Below are 16,542 nucleotides of genomic sequence, written 5' to 3'. Positions count from 1 at the left end.
GAGAGAGAGAGAGAGAGAGAGAGAGAGAGAGAGAGAGAGAGAGAGAGAGAGAGAGTTTTGTGGGGTGTATATGTGTATAATATATATTGATTATGTGTCAGGTGTATATGTGGTGTATGTGAATGTACAGAATATATGTGGTGAGAGTAAGTGGGTCCTGTATGGTATGTATAAATGTGTGGAGTGTGTATGGTGAATGTAAATATACAATGTATAGTATGTACGTGTAAATATGTAGTTGCGTGTGTGGTGTATTGTGCAATGTACAGAGTGTGTGTTTAGTATGGTTTGTGTATGTAGTATGTGCACAATCAGTCTCTATTGTATTTTAACTGTTTTTATTCAATATACTTTGATCAGGTTTTCCCTCCCTAACTCTTCCTAGATCCTCTCTACCTTGCTACTCACCCAATACTGTCTCTCTCTCTCTCTCTCTCTCTCTCTCTCTCTCTCTCTCTCTCTCTCTCTCTCTCTCTCAAAAACAAAAAGAAAAATTCAAAAAGATGAAATTCAAAACAAATAAACAACCCAACAAACAAAACCAAGACAAAAAGTGCTGAAAGAAAACAAAAACTCATAAAAACATAGAGTTTGTTTTGTGCTGGACCTGCCTTCAAGTGTGGTTGATATACCCAGTGATACTCCCTTGGAGAAACCTGAATTTCCCTTTGCCAGCGCATACCAATTACAAATAGCTTCTTGGTTAAGTATAGGGCCAGACAGATGGTTCAGCTGTGAAAGGCTAGGTTCACAAGGAAATACATATTTTGATTTTTGATCTCTTTGTAAAATCAGGCCATTAGTTCCACCATGAGATCTCAGAGCCCCACTCTCCTCACTTCTTCAATTTGCCTTCAAATAATATTGCATCAAAGATTACAACCTTAACCATGTGAATGCTGGAAAAGACACAGGATGCAGGCACCTGGTCTTTCATGAAAGCTTCCTTCTGGGGCAGCCACACCAGATACATCCTGGGCTGGCTTCCCAGTACCCTGTCTTGGGGCATCAGCTCAAAGAGCAGCCCAGGAAGGACGTGGAGTGGGTCCCACGTTGCTGCTGACATTCAAGTGATGGGGAGGAGGTTAGGGAGAGTAGAGCAGCTGGACCACAAGCTCTATACTTACCATAGGAGGACCAGAGATGAGGATGACCACAGTGTGTGAGCCAGTGAACAGACAGGGCAGAGTGGCGAGGATACGACAATCTGTGTTCTCATAGAGTTGATCACAAGGAGAGGAAAAGAGACACCGCTGTTCAAGCATCTCACAGACACACACATGCACACATGTACACACGCACGTACACAAGCACACATATATACATACGCACACATATATATACACACATGCACACATTCACACACACATGTGCACACATGCACACATGTGTATTCACACATACACATAGACCAGTCCATAATAATTCCTAAATGTTACTAAAGTATTTTCCATATTTGTAATCCACAGAAAGTTTGGACCAGTCATATGATCTGACAGATTATATTCATTACACCATTTAATGAAAAAGTTAAGGGATTTGTCTAGGGTCACATAATCAGACCAGTGTCCCATCTGCCTCTGGACTAGCTTGCGCAGTCTGCCGATTTCCAGCCTTTTCATAATTCTCTCAGTCACGTACAATGGCATTTGAGAAAAACAGCAACACTAAGACTGTGAGCCATGTGCTGTGAATGCTGTTGTCTGGCAGCACCTGAGACCGTCATCTCCATTTCAATAGTAGACTACATTAAAGTCAGTCGGTAAGCAGGTAGATATCAGAACTAATGTGACATCATACCAGGACAGCAAAAAGGCAATGTCAAGGCTGATGTCATTGTCCTTCTCTGACACTGTGGCACTGACATCTCAGTCCACCCAGTGACTCACTCAGGCCAGCTTCCCATAACCCTAGATGCTCCCATACCTACCACATCACTGTCTCTAAGAGACTACCTACCTCCAAAATAGGACTGGAGTCTCTGTCATTTGTCTATCTTCAGGTCACCGGCCCCTGTAACAGCATTCTACTTCACCAGGCTGGACCCAAACTCAGAGATCAGACTGCCTTTGCTTCACAAGTGCTAAGATTAAGGACATGAGCCACCATGACCAGCTCCCCACCTATAGTTTTCAATAAAACCAGGGCATGTGGGCTGGAGAGATGGCTCAGTGGTTAAGAGCACCGGCTGCTCTTCCAGAGGTTCTGAGTTCAATTCCCAGCAACCACATGGTGGCTCACAACCATCTGTAATGGGTCTGATGTTCTCTTCTCGTGTCTGGAGACAGCTACAGTATACTCATAAATAAATGCCTTAAAATAAACTGGACATGCAGTTAAATGTGAATTTGCAAACTTGACTTGGCACCCTGTTTATTTGTTATTTGGTTCTGTAATTCCCGCATCTCTGTGTCTTATCTGCCTCCAGTCTCCACAGTTGGCATAGTAAGCATCAACACTGCTTCTTGCTTTTGTGGGGGGAATAATTTTTCTAAACATCAAAACCTGTGAAAAACAGAGTTGCTTGGGAATCAAGTGTCTCATGTACCCAGAATCTAGGTCAATTGACCCTTGTAATCTTTCTCTGTGCCCAGGCTTCCCTGGACAGCAAGGGCAGATGCCCCCAGTCTTCATCCCACAGGCTCTAAGCAGAGGTTCTGCTTTAGTAGAACAGAACACTGGGAACTCCTGCTTCACCCTTAATAGAGGGGAGCCATCCCTTGTCTCCCCTGGATTTGGAAGAGAGCTCTTCCTGAAGAAGTTGCTGGTCTACAACTGTCTACCCATCCAAGCTTTGACACTCCAAGGACCATCCCTATGGTACATTCTTGTCAGTCATGAAAGCTATGTTTCTTCCCATCTTTTTTTACTCCTGTGCCAATCTCTCAGCTATTTTTAAACGGAGGGAGCTGCTGGAGGTACAAGATAGGGGGAATGTTAATTATTAATCTTCTAAGCCTGAGTAGCATTCACTACAGTTGACATTTATGTATTTTATTTGTGTTTGCTTAACTGTCTGATTAATGTGCAGGGGTCAGGGGCCAATCTATTCACTGTTTCATTCCCTGTGTTTACCACATTGCTGGGCATAGATTTCAATGCCAGAATGATTGAATGAATGACTGAAAGAAATAAATGGACAGATAATGAATAATACATTGTATTTTTATATTGATGCCACTCATATTCTCAATATATAAATTTAAATCTTCTACTAAAACAATATAAGACCTGAACATAGATAAATATTGTTTCTTGCCTGTCACAGTGTCACAAACACTTGAGTTGGACCCCTCTGGGCTAGTGACTACATTCTCGTACAGCAACTGCCCTGAGAAGTACATTGAAGCTGGGCCCAAGTTCATGTGAACAACGCCCAGTGGTCAACAACTAATGTCTCCCAGCCATACAGTGAGAACTGTAGGACTGCTGATGTGTCCTCCTTGGCTTAGAGACATCCAGGGCTCACTCAGGACGATGATGTCTACATGGGAAGAGAACTGCCCTACTGGATGTTTCGGTAACCATCCACACTCCTGTTGCAGGGAAGCTAAGCCTCCAAGTACAGTGGCTCGTAGCTTCCTTCCCTTCTCGCTGGATCCAATAGTCACAGGATTGGAGAGACATGATGTCACAGCCCGTAAAGTTTGTTACAGTGGAAGGAAACTGGGCACACAGTGGCACCGAGTGAGCCAAGTTCAAAGCAAGGTCTTTCAGGAGACAGTGCATCGTTTAACTATCATTCACAGACTCTTGGAGCTGATCCTCCAGCTGCATCCTTGGAGAGACCCGACCCTGGTGTGGTTGGGTTCCCCCACTTCCTGGGTTCTGCCTGCATCTTGCTTTGGTTTTTTGAGCTTCCCATATGTTTCTGGTATATGGTTTGGTGTTGGAGGAAGGACACATTATGTGTAGCTGCAGTTGCCATGGTCACCTTGTCCTCAGTTCCCTTTCTGAGTCCTCTCAGACTCACGGTGCTTCCCTTGTCCTGTCTCTACACAGCCTTAGCCAAGCCGGTGTCCGTCCCCCTTCCTTTTCTCCCTGCACACACTTCAGGGCCTGGCCTTTGGCTTCCTATCCCAGGTTGTCATGGGTCCCAGACAAGGGTTCCTCCCAGCCCGGTGGCTAGTGGTTTTTCTACCTTGGGGAATTTTGCAAACTCTAGTGTCAGGCAGCATCCAGATGGGTCACATGAGGACGTATGAAAACTCGCCAGCTGGTTCCAGATAGGCAAAGAGAAAAGTCCCAGCTGCAGCCCCACGTGACATGTTTTAAGTCACTACACAGGGACCGGAACTACACCACCCTGTCCATAGCAAACTCCAGTGCTGATCTCCAAGTTACCATGAAGGAATCTGACTGGGCTGGGTTAGGGATTGGAAAGGCATCCAGCTAGAAAGGTAGACCGCTGAGGCTGTGCTACAAGGCCCTAGGGTCTAGACAGCCATCACCCCACAGAAAGGAGGTTCGCAGTACAAGTCAACAGGCAGCTGTGAGGACAGCAAGGCTCAGGGACAGATAGTGGTAATCCACTTAACTTGACCCTGCGTTTCCCAAATTTACCTAAGGATACCTATTAACCCCCCTCAGGGAACCTTTTTTTGTAAAATTTAGTCCAATCTTCCTATTTGACCAAGTGTTAGAGGTTAATCAGCTTACATTTCCAGTATTTATACATATTACCCTGTGTGAGTATCAGCATCAGTAATAGTTGGATCCTGGAGTTTAAGTGTCGAGCACCTCTACAACACTAATGCCTTTCTTCCTATAAGACATAATTAAGACTCAAACTTCCTGAAGTGACAATACCAGACACCACCGTGGATTGAATACTAACCAGACAGTTAAATAAAGTGCTTTAAATATTTTTTTTTTAAAAAAAAAATCAATTCAAGAAATGATGACTGACTGCCCCCTGGAGTCACATCCTCATCCACGTTTCTCAGGAGCTACCGGGAATAGCAAAGGCAGAACTTGCCTGAGAAGCACCTGCTGGGACCCAGGCTTTGGCCTTAACCATCACCCAGTGGCTGGCTCATCCTTACAAAAGTCTTTTTGAGTTGATGCTGTTGTCAGTCCCGTTTCACCCGTGAGCTGAGCCACAGAGAGGTAATACTGTCCAAGGTCTTAACTAGCCAGAGATGGGGAAGGCTCTCAGGGAACTAACTTCTCACTGCCTCTCTGTACTATGGGCTACATAGCATAGGGTCTGGTCAAATATTGAGCACGCCCCCCCCCCCGTGTGTTTAATGAGCTGAGGCTGGGGTGGGGTTCCTTGAGCCTCCTGCTTCGGTGAGCATGTTATTGATTGTCAACTTGACTACATACAGAGAGAAGTACAATCCAGAAATGGAGGATACACCTATGAGAGTTTTTTTTGCTTGGTTCAAAGTGGGTGAATCCACTTCTAGTCCGGACCTTTAAGGTAGGAAGATGTACATCTTTAATCTGGATCTTGAGGTGGGGAGACCTTTAACCTATGCCATACCGTCTGCTGGAAGTCGACATAAGGGCATAGAAGGAGGAGGCTTCTGCTCATTGCCTGCTTGCCCTCACCTTGCTAGCACATCCACTCCTTCACTGGCATTGGAACCTACTTCTTCAGGATACCAGGTTACAATAAAGAGCAGATATGACAAGACAGTCAGCCTTGTGAACTGAGCAACAACTGAATTCTTGGACATTCCATTCACAGTCAGCCATTGTTGGATTAGCTGGACTGTAACCTGTAAGTAATTCTGATAAATCATATATATGTAATATATCTACATTATATATACCTACATGTATTACATAAATAATATACATATGTACATAATATATACATATGTATGTATATATAATGTATATGTATAACGCACATATAAAGCATAATATATGCATAGATAATTGCATATATATATAACATATATACATGTGATATATGTATATATACATATATCTATGCATGTGTATGCATATATATATAAATACATATATGTGGTGGAGAGATAGATAATAGAGAATCATTCTATGATTCTGTTACTCTAGAGAACCCTAATTAATACATTGAGCCTGTGTCCTACTGTTTGCACACTGTAGCCCCCCAGCACAAGCCAGTCTGCCTGCTGGGACGGGGATCTGTTGCCATGTAGTATCAAAGTGACAGTGTGGGTTACTAAAGAAGTTTGATCCTCTAGCATGCTGGCCCCAGCAGTCCAGAGGAAAAATTACAGAGCAGCTTTAACCACCCTCGCTTTTTTTTCTGAACTGTCATTGAATTCCCATTTAAGATGTCCATGGCGGTCTAGGGTCTAGCTTAGTTGATAGGATGCTTGCCTAAACTGCCCTGAAACCTAGGAACTCTAAAATCAGCTGTGGCTGAAATCCCACAGGAAGAGGCAGAGGGATCAGAAACTCAAGGTTACCCATGAGATCTGCCTGGGTTATATGAGACCCTGTTGTTTCAAGGCAAATCCCTAAAAGTCAGGTTACTGGGTGCTAAATGTATAAATCTAGCCATTACTCTTGCATGCACTTAGGCTGTTAGCAGAATCCTTCTTCTTTGCTAACAAAACTCCAGGTATTTTTGTTCGTTTGTTTGTGTTTTCAGGGTAGTGTTTATTCAGCTACCCAGTAGCTATGGTAAGGGCACTGGGAGTAGGTGGTCTTTAACGGGGTGAAGTCACTGGAGTGATGGGCAGCTGGTCTCAGTCTCTACTTTCCTACACTAACATCTGTGGAGCTAATTCCTGGGACTGGGCCTCTTGGTGTTATCCAGGAACTTCCTGGACACACAAACAATTCACAGTTTCCGTGTTATCCGAGACAAAGAACACTGGTCTTGGGCCTAAATCTCCTGCTGCTGTGCCCAGCTCAGTTGCATCGACCGCTGGCGACATTAGATTTTTACATTTAAGTCCATTCAAAGTTTCAAAAATAAAACCCCCAAATCAAATTTTCACTTCTTGGCCACGTAGCCAGCAGAAGTCAAAGCAGGGGTGTGGACTGTTCCATGGTGCTACAGGTACCGTTAGAGCCGTGTGCTGCTTCTTGGATCTGTCCTATGTGCCTTGTGACACCTCTGTCCTCATGCACCGTGATCTCATTCTCTCTCAGGCCCCCACATACCTCTCAGATCTTGCCTCAGGCCAAGCTCTCTGTGTTGTGAGAACCCAACATGGAAGTGACGTGTCTATGATACTTCCCCGGGCCTTGGCTCGTGGGCACAGAACATGAGTGTGGCTCAGGGTTCAGCTGGGAAGGGGTCCTCCAACCTTCCCACTCGCTAACCTGGACAAACTGAGCCGGTGATTCTGTTCATTTGTGTTGTGTGTGTCCCCACCCCCTGCCTTGTCTTAGCCTTTTCCAGGCAGGACTGAAGAGGGAGCCTTCTGGTCCTGGACTGTCTCATCTCTCTCTGAGTCAGAAAGACCATTAACAGCTGCAATGTTTCTTATCTCAAAATCACACAAAGAACATACACCCGTGAGCTCGAGGAGATCTGAGGCAGGGACACAGTGGACCCGGCACAGGCCAGAGAGGACTCCAAGAAGCCAATCTGCTTTACCCTGAGTAAAAACCTAGAATCCCCACATTTCTCCACCATTCCTTACCCGTCAGCTATGGGCTCCCACGGGCTCTCTCAGAGCCCACTGTTCAGGGCTGCGACCCATAGAATAGCCCGAGTCCTTCTTCAGAAATAATACTTTGAATCCCGGCTCTCATCAGTTCAGACCCACCCATGACCCTCTTTCTTCCGTGTGGGGAACTACTTTGCATAGCTTCTGGCCTCCACGGCAAGCAGCCCCTTCCCACCGCCTCTCAGACCTCAGCTCCTCCATTCTACTGCTTGTTATTTGGCCCAGCCTGCTTTATAGCCTGCCTCTTGTTCTTCCAGGAACTGTGAAGAACAGCCTATGCCAGGACTTGGGGCTTTTACTCACACTGCCTGCTGGGTTTTGCCTCATTAAACCCTTGATTTCTCTCTTCCTTCCAGTTGCAGTCAAATACCACTTATCTGAGACATTTTCCCTGCCCACCTGCCCCAAGTACCAATGCCACCTCCTCCGCTCTGCCGCGACTCCCTTTCCTTACTCCATGCCTACACCAAGGCTAACCCTCCCTCGCTGCCTCTACCCAGCACATAGACCCGACTCACGCGGCACATTTACACAGTACTGTGGCGCTCTCGCTAGAATATCGATGCATAACGAAGGGACCTTTTCTACCTACTCAAACATACTGGAATATCAGTACCATATATACGGACCTTTGAGCTGGGAAACTGAAGGAAAGTATCATTGTCAGGAGGAGGGATGGAAGCGGTGCTCTTGTTTCTGGAAGAAGAAGATGCAAATGCAAAGGCCCTGTGGTCATAAGTGAATTCTGTGCTCCTTGCGGCAGGGCACAGAGATGGGGAAGTTTTTAGAGGTCATGGGCAGCAGCAAGTAGGTCTTCCAGGCTTTGTGGGTAGTGGTAGGGAGCAATGGACAAGGGAAGAATAAGTCAATCAAAAGTACTTATTGAGAACTCATTCTGAATGTTCTGGGAACTGGAGAGAGAGGGGGAGCATTAGAAAAGCCAAGGAACAATTCTGAAATATCCAAGGGAGACAAGGTGTAAATGGGAACTTGGGATTCTCATGGCTAACAGGTTCTATTTTGTGAGAAATCTCATAGTAAAATGCAGAAAAAAAATATGTGTAAGTAGCAAATATTGTAGCTATCCTTAAAGTACTACAATTACACTTTATGGCTAAAAGGCTATCTAATGGACTCAGATAACTCAGGTAAGTAAGGTATGATTCATATGAATACATAAATATTCATAAAATGGCTGCACCTTGGGTCACTTTTATCTGGGAATGAATTTCTTGATTTGCATCTTTGATCTTCAAATTTCTTTTCATTATGACTTCTAAAACCTACTTGAAGATAACACATGCCTTATTCATAGCGCAGACCTGGAGGGTCTATGTAATTGAGGCTCACAGGACCAGACTACAGTCCTGCTTACAGCTGGGAATTCACTGACTCTTCAGCCATCGGCTGTGCTTTTTCAGATTTAAATAAAAATCATTAACTTTAGAGGGATATTCATTTTTTAAAAGGCAAATGTTCTACCTTTTGGTTTATGAGGAGACTCTAAAACATTTTTTTCAAAATTAATTTTTTCAGTTGGTATGAATATTAAGACTTACTTATTTATACCACTTGTTTATTTAAATAAAAGGAGCGTCAGTTACAGAGGGTAGAGTGTAGCTCAGGGGTGCTGAGCCTGACATGGTCAGGCACCGAGGCTCCATCCCTGGATCTATCTGCTCCTCCTGCTTTACTAACCATCAGAGCTCATCAGAGCATCTCTAGGCACACCCAGAGCCCAACACAGAAGGGCACAAATGCATAGTAAACCCTGCCCAACCAGCCAACCCCATTGGCCCCTCCCTACTGATTGACTCCTGGCCTCTTTCCCTGACAGAAAGCTAGTCATTTCTCTGTCCACCAACACAGATACTTCCATGTTTCCTCCTCAGGGACTGCTGGTCCCCAGTGTACTGGCTGGTAAACTAGTAAAAGATGGGAGTCAAGCTTCCACATGGGTAATACGGTCATGTGACCCAGATAAGCTACCCATCCTCCCTTGCTTCATTTCTTCTACTGGCAGAATCTGGATAGCATTGAAACCCGTAGTACCAGCTTCCTGGGAGACGTGTATAGAACCCAGGCACCCAGGAAAGGGGTGTGTACGTGTGCATGTGTGTGTGTAAAAGAACATCAGAATCGCTAACACTACTGCTGTTGGAGCTGAATCTTAACTCTATAGGTCGTCCAAGGCCCTCTGCCCTCTGTGCGTTGTCATGGAGTTTTCCTCTTGCTAGCTTACCTCCTCGTCCTGCTTCAACCTCTTGCAGAGGATGTGAGATTTCTCATTCTTTGCATCCTTCAGAGTTACACCTCTTTCATGAGCCCAGTCCCTAGCGCTCTCACCTGCAGCTCACAGGAGCCTGGTCCTACAGTCTCCAGTTAAGTAAGACACAACTTGTTTTCCTCATAGTCTTTGTAGTTTTGGTTTACTTTTAAAACTTGAGCATACCGTTGAACTCATTTGAGAGTACCCATCATGGACAGTCTGTGGAGGAGCCTTAATGTGACCTTAGTCTATCTCATTATTTACCTCTTTAACTTGGACATCCTTCCTTTTTTTCCCCTATTTTCAATCTTTTGTTACCTTCTACCTGAACTTGTATTCTTTTTCTTCCAATTTTTTATTAAATATTTTCTTCATTTACATTTCAAATGCTATCCTGAAAGTCCCCTATGCCCTCCCCCCCCACCCTACTCCCCTACCCACCCACTCCCACTTCTTGGCCCTGGCATTCCCCTGTACTGGGGAATATAAAGTTTTCAAGGCCTAGGGGCCTCTCTTCCCACTGATGGCCAACTAGGCCATCTTCTGCTACCTATGCAGCTAGAGACACAAGCTCTGGGGGTACTGGTTAGTTCATATTGTTGTTCCACCCACAGGGTTGCAGTCCCCTTCAGCTCCTTGGGTACTTTCTCTAGCTCCTCCATTGGGGGACCCTGTGTTCCATCCAATAGATGACTGTGAGCATCCACTTCTGTATTTGCCAGGCACTGGCATAACATCACAGATATATCAGGGTCCTTTCAGCAAAATCTTGCTGGCATACACAACAGTGTCTGCATTTGGTGGCTGATTATGGGATGGATCCCTGGGTGGGGCAGTCTCTGGATTGTCCATCCTCTCATCTCAGCTCCAAACTTTGTCTCTGTAACTCCTTCCACAGGTATTTTGTTCCCTATTCTAAGGAGGAATGACGTATCCATGCGTTGGTCTTCCTTCTTTTTGGTTTTCTTGTGTTTTGCAAATTGTATCTTGGGTATTCTAAGTTTCTGGGCTAATATCCACTTATCAGTGAGTGCATATCAAGTGAGTTCTTTTGTGATTGGGTTACCTCACTTAAGATGATATTCTCCAGATCCATCCATTTGCCTAAGAATTTCATAAATTCATTGTTTTTCATAGCTGAATAGTACTCCATTGTGTAAATGTACCCCACATTTTCTGTATCCATTCCTCTATTGAGGGACATCTGAGTTCTTTCCAGCTCCTGGCTATTATAAATAAGACTTCTATGAACATAATGGGGCATGTGTCCTTATCTGTGTCATAAGCAATGTCTCGTACATTTCAGAAGATTCAAATATCAACTGCTTGTGGACGTTGTACATCGTGGTGCGGAGCCTAGTGCGCACCACGATGTACAACGTCCTCCTGGCTATTATAAATAAGGCTGCTATGAACATAATGGGGCATGTATCCTTATTACTAGTTGGAACATCTTCTGGGTATATGCCCAGGAGGGTTATTGCTGGACCTTCTGGATGTACTTTGTCCAATTTTCTGAGGAACGGCCAGACTGATTTCCAGAGTGGTTGTACAAGCTTGCACTCCCACCAGCAATGGAGGAATGTCCACATTCTTGCCAGGATCTGCTGTCACCTGAGTTTTTGATCTCAGCCATTCTGACTGGTGTGAGGTGGAATCTCAAGGTTGTTTTGATTTACATTTCCCTGATGATTAAGGATGTTGCACATTTTTTTTCAGGTGCTTCTCAGCCATTCGGTATTCCTCAGGTGAGAACTCTTTGTTGAACTTGTATTCTTAGAAATCTACCCATATTGATAGCTGGACACATGAATTTAATTTCTTATGATAATTGAAAAAAAAGCATTTTATTCATTTTATTTCTCTAGGATCTCATGTAAGGGCGTTAATATTGCTGCAAATGCTTTGTTGTGGTGAAGAATTCTGGGATGAAGCTGTTTGCTTAGTTCTGAGCCTAAATTCAACATAGATTTACCAGGCACCTATCTATGCTAAATATGAGGATTGAAATAGGGTATCATCAAAAATAAATACAGCCTCCCATTGTTTTAGTAAGAGAAGAAAGGAGACTATAAATATGTAATGCTCTATATAAAGCAAAGAAAAAAGAAGTCAAGATAGGAAGGCAGAGCCTAGTGGGGTCTACTTCGATGACAGGCTCAGAAGTCTCTCTGAGAATGGAGTGACATTTGAACAGAGATGAGATTGAGGGAGAGTAGCCAAGTGGATATCTGGCAAGGGAATACTTCAGGTATGAGTAAGCCCAGCCCTAAGATGGGAAACACAAGACAGTTCCGGAAATGGCAGTGAGGAGCTGAGAGAAGAAGGAGGGAAGGAACAGGAAACAGGAAACAGGAAACAGGAAGGAGCTGGAGCCAATCAGATGGGCTTTCCTCTACTATGCAGAAAGAAGCTGTGTGTTCTATTTTGAGTGGGAAGGACTCTGAAGAAAAGAACAAGATCTGACTCAGCTTTTGTTATTGCTGTTTGAATAATCCCTCTAGCAGCTGAGTAGAGAGACGCTTCCAGGAGAACAAGGAGAAGAGGGAGGGGCCAGACAGGATGCCAAGACGGTGGCCCTGTGGCAAAAAGGAGAAGGAGTATGTGTCCACGGGGAACTGGTAGAGGGGCTGGGGCCTCAGGCAAAACAAATGTGGTACCTGGAAAGGTCGGGCACATGGCAGACTAAAGAGTGGGAGCCACGTGGGAAGACTCAAGCAAGAGACACTGAAGCTTTCTCAGGGCTCCGAGAAGGATGACGTCCGTCGATGCTGATGGGTCCAACCCAAAGGCAGAATATAAATAACTCGTTGGAAATAGATGGCTGTAAATGAGCCTGTAGAAAGAGAAGCACAAAGAAGGGCTTTTCTTCCCTTTATCCATTCTTCCTCCTCTCCCTTCGCCGCTCCCTTTTTCTCTTGAGGCAGATTACAACCCATGTGGATGGGAGCAATCCTGCAGGGTAGGAGAGATGGACAACGCAGAGACAACCTAGACTATGGCTCTCAAAGAGACCAGACATGGAAGCTGTGTAGGGGTGTGGAGGGCACAGACACACATACTGGAGACTGCTTCACGGACAGGAGCACACGCACAAATTTTGTTTGCTTTTAGCATTCTCAATTCAGTCAGAAGGGTGGTCGCCAACTGGGAATGAGGCAGGAATGAATGAATTAGAGGAGAAAGGCTCAAAGGGAGAAGGGATGGGAGTGGGGAGAGCCAGGGTTGTAAAGCCACCAGAGGCTTGGAAGAACAGCTTGACGGGCTGTCTGGTGGGACGGTGGGGAACTGCTGACCCTGGAGGCTGTGCTTCGATGTCAAGGCACTGCGCTGTGTGACATATCCATTGAACTACGACATTAATTTCTCCATATTCTACCAGTGCCTTAGAAAGCCCACAATTCTTGTCTGCGGATCCTGCTCAGTCGGTACAGTAGTTGCCTGGTATACTGAAGTCCCGCGTTGAATCCCTATAGGATACCACATGAACCTGGTATCGTGGAGTATGACTGCACAGTCATCCCGGCTATGAAGTAAAAGTTTCTGGTTCTGTCATATGATGCAGACTCGCATGGTGTTTTGCTGAGGCAAGACTCATAGGAGGAGAGGCGATGCTTGGAGAGAGTGTAAATAGGACTCAGCAGACAGCGACGGGGCTCGCAGTGCTAACCTTGCACTGCTTTGTCAGTCTTCAGTCTTAGCTGATCTTCACCTCATTGAGAGAGGAATGACAGGGAACGTCTCCTGGCATCCCAGCTGGTTTGGGTGACTCTCACGGTGGAAGCCTGGCTGTTTCTGCTGGATCGTACCAGTGCTGCTGATTTGTGTTTGATACCCTGTCACTACTGACAGGTCACTGGACAGTGGACTAGAAGGGGGCGGGTCGAAGCGTTTGAGGACTCTTGTTAAAGAAGGTTTTGAAAAATCTAAGCCTACACAACTCACTGCAGGGATAGAGCAGATGTGATTTTGTTAGAGTGACTTACAATCTGTAGTGCAGGTAGCCCAACAATGGCTTTGTAGTGCTGGAGTCCCGGCTTTTGGGGAGTTTAGCTGATTCTAGCCATAGTCAAGTTAATAAGCAAGAAAGGCCACCAGAGCCTTAAGTCAGCACTCGGGAGCTGGAAGCAAGAGGATCCCAAGTCTGAGGTCAGAGCCAGTCTAAGGCTGACCTAGAACCTTATCACAAAACAAAATTACATTTAATTTTTTTTCCCAAATGTTGAGGCAAAATGGTACTTCCATTTAAGTTTTAATTTATCTGAGCACGGAAGTTGATCCTTTCTCCCTAGGCCTCTTGGTCTTTCCTATTTCCTTCTGTGAAATGTGTATTTATAATCTGTCCTGCTGTGGGTTCCCCGAAAATTCTCAGGTACAGACTTGTCTATAGGTCATTTATTCAGAAGCACAAGTGAGTGAGGACATCAAGAAAAAGGGAGAGAAATGATAAAAGGGAGGCAGATTTTTAAAATACAGCCAGCTCTTCTAATTTGCATGCCACTTAAATAGAACACGCCTCGCCTACACCACCAAACATCTGTTAAGGACCATAACCTCAGACCCATGCCTCCCTGACCTGTCCGGCCCCACCCTGCCCCCACAATGAGGCTCAGAGGGAAATGGCAAAGCCTTCCTTGAATTGGGGGTGGGGAGGTGGGGAGACTCTGGGTGGTGATAATGTATACAGAAAATGCTCACCATAGCATTCTCCCCTGGATATTTATAGCCTAAAGGCTTCCCCTGCAGAGACTGTTCCTTCTGAAATTAACTAAGCCAGGGGCAAATTTCCTGAAGAAAGCTGGCTCGCTCTCTCTCTCTCAGCAGCTACCATTTGCCAATAGTTCCTCGGTTAAGAGTGAGACTTCATGTTCACCTCCCCACTCCATGATGGATTTGATCTGCCTTGAGCATATACCGGGTTTGTGCCTCTGTTGGAACCACTGTGAGCTCATCTGAGCATGTGGGGCAAATAGACCGTGCCACCAGACAGAAGAACTGTTGAACCAGCCTAAACCCTGGGAAAATCTCAAAATTGAGACCAATAAGCCAGTTCCCTGCCAAACTAGCTGATCTGGAACACAGGACCATGGCACCCCACTAAGAAGACCATGACTATGGGTCACATAGCATAAAAACATGGAGTTTTCCATGCTAATGAGGTATCTAGAAAGGCTTTGAGTGTTTAGCCAATGAGCTTCCCTTTCTGGGCATCCCTTGCTGCAAAAGGTATTTAATTCCTGGTTCACCCTGAGTAAGATGTGTATATTTTCGTCTGCCATGAAAGAAAGCAGTTTGGGCAATCCCTTCATCAAGGATCACTGAGGTCAGGGAGGCCTTTGTCATAAAGAACCACACCTAAATCGACTGGAAAAGGCTTTCTCACTTCCAGCCCCTCTATACATTTGACACTCACTCAAAATCAAACTGGATTCTGCCCCCATCCTGGCATCCCCTTTCTGCCTGGCACACTGAGAAGCATGGACCCCTTTCTGTTCCCTCTTGCATAATGACCCCTGAACTTTGGGATGTAGTATAGACGTTCAGTATAGGGCTGAGTGTTCTTCAGTCTCTTGTTCTTTTCCTGTTGGCCAGTTGCGGGTCTTTGTATTGATTACCGTATATTGCAAATAGAAGTGTCTCTGATGAGGGTTGAGAGATACCTGGTCTACGCGTATAATGATAACTTGTTAGGAGCTGGTTAATTCTATGTCTATTTAGAATAGTAATAGTCAGGTATTCTCCCCTATGGCCTGTGATATATATAGCTTCAGAATCTTAGCTCAACATTGGTGCCAAGTATGGGATTTTATCTTGTGGAGAGGGACTAAAATCCAATCAGAAAAATGGTTGGCAACTATGGAGCTGGTGGGCACATTTTGCCACGCCAGCCATTATTGTAGCTGGCAAGGCTCGCAGCTAAGGCTTGCAATAGCTTTTCTCCTCTAGTAACATGCATAGGACCCTCTAGCACTTTGAAAACTAAGTAGAAAGGACGGGGCTCCTAGGTGAGTACCAGTTTAATATTTCCACATTTTGTGGCTCAAATACATGATGCCATCAGCAGTACAATTCTGGAAGGGAATAGCATTAGCAATAATCTGTAACTTGGGTCTGGGACATGAGAACATAGGAAATACACTTGAACTCAATGACAGAGGGAAGGACTTTCCTAGTAGGACCTGATAGCGCAGGCATTAGGACCAACAATTGACAAAAAGGACCTCACAGAACTAAAAAGTTTCTGTACAGCAAAGGATATCATCCTTTGAATAAAATAAATCTTCAGAATAGGAAAAAAAACTCTTCATCAGCTATACGTCGGACAGAAGGTTAGTATCGAGAGCATGCAAAGAAATAAAACTAAACATTAAAATAAACAAGCCAATTAAAACATGGGCCATGGAGCGAAACAGAGTTCTCAAAGACGAAACATAAACAAGCAAGAAACTTTTTTTTTTTTTTTTAATGTTCAATGCCAGCCTGGAGGCATGGCTCCGTGGTTAAGAGCACTGTCTGTTCTTCCAGAGGTCCTGAGTTCATTTCCCAGCAACCACATGGTGATTCTCATCCATCCACACTAGGATCTAGTGCTCTTTTCTGGCATGCAGGTGTACATGCTGATAGAGCACTCATATACATAAAATAAATAAA

Source organism: Mus pahari, chromosome 18 (assembly GCF_900095145.1).
Source record: "Mus pahari chromosome 18, PAHARI_EIJ_v1.1, whole genome shotgun sequence".
NCBI lineage: Eukaryota > Metazoa > Chordata > Mammalia > Rodentia > Muridae > Mus > Mus pahari.
Note: the sequence above shows the minus strand (reverse complement) of the source record.